Here is a 1,337-nt window from a genome sequence, read left to right as displayed (position 1 = left end):
GCGTGCTTACATGCAACATTCTGGCGGTTACACCAGCTATTAATGTACAAGCATTTATATGCTAAGATATATACTAAGATGGTATCTGTCCTTTCGGAAGAACAGATACCATCGGTGACCATGCAGCTCGTTACAATGAAATTACAATGAAATGAACACTATTAGCTGCTTACAGGCGTTGACATACGTCAACGGGGAGGGGATGAAAATGTGTGCCCCGACCGGGTCTCGAACCCGGGATCTCCTGCTTACATGGCAGACGCTCTATCCACCTGAGCCACCGAGGACACGGAGGATAGCGCCACTGCAGGAATTTATCTCAGGCACGCCTCTCGCGAAACCCACATTCTCAACGTATTGTCCCGCACTACATTCGTAGTGCCCCTGTCCATTATACTCATTACTCGCGGCGCGTTGCCGATTCCCGTAAGAGTTCGGGCACTGTTCGTGCATTCGCACAGAAGAAGTAGATGGTCAAGTATATATACTTCTCCGAAAGGACAGATACCATCTTAGTATATATATAGTTAAGGCTCACCGGCCACTTGACCATCTTCTTCTTCTGTGCGAATGCACAAATAGTGCCCGAACTCTTACGGGAATCGGCAACGCGCCGCGAGTAATGAGTATAATGGGCAGGGGCACTACGAATGTAGTGCGGGACAATACGTTGAGAATGTGGGTTTCGCGAGAGGCATGCCTGAGATAAATCCCTGCAGTCGCGCTATCCTCTGTGTTCTCGGTGGCTCAGCTGGATAGAGCGTCTGCCATGAAAGTAGGAGACCCCGGGTTCGAGTCCCGGTCAGGGCACACATATTCATCTGTCCCCGTTGACGTATGTCAACGCCTGTAAGCAGCTAATGGTGTTCATTTCATTGTAATTTCGTTCAAGCATTTCCCATCTGCAATGGCTTATCTCGCGCTCACATTAACTTGTGATCTTGCAGTGTTAATCACTAAAATATGTTACCTAGACGGATGCATTTCCGAAATTTCATTACTATGCACTAATAATTTTTTTTGTGCTGCGATTTTTTCCGTCAGTGTAGATGCACGTGGTCGGTTGCTGCGGAAACAGGTGGCGCAAATGACATACCAAATTGCAGAAAGAGGGCTTTTCATTTAATGTATGGGCAGGCGTTCTTGGTGACAGGTTAAGACTGGCAAAAAGTGCTACCACAGATATTAAAACTAATTCATTATCAGGACTTCCTCGTTCAGGTGTTGCCGAACTTACTGGAAAAGCGCCATATCAGCAAAGGCTAGGGATATGGTCCGTTCAGTAATGCGTGTGGACATCTGATACTAACATTCCAGGGCCACTCCATTACTTGGGG

At 47.2% G+C, this 1,337-nt stretch overlaps 1 non-coding gene across 1 annotated transcript; it reads right to left on the bottom strand.

The window, feature by feature from the left end:
* Positions 1-213: 213 nt before the first annotated feature.
* Trnat-ugu lies at positions 214-287 on the bottom strand. Its single transcript has one exon. It is a non-coding gene; the product is annotated as a tRNA-Thr (tRNA).
* Positions 288-1,337: the final 1,050 nt, after the last annotated feature.

The sequence above is a fragment of the Schistocerca americana genome, chromosome 3, assembly GCF_021461395.2.
Source record: "Schistocerca americana isolate TAMUIC-IGC-003095 chromosome 3, iqSchAmer2.1, whole genome shotgun sequence".
Lineage (NCBI taxonomy): Eukaryota > Metazoa > Arthropoda > Insecta > Orthoptera > Acrididae > Schistocerca > Schistocerca americana.
This window is presented reverse-complemented; position numbering and strand designations above follow the sequence as displayed.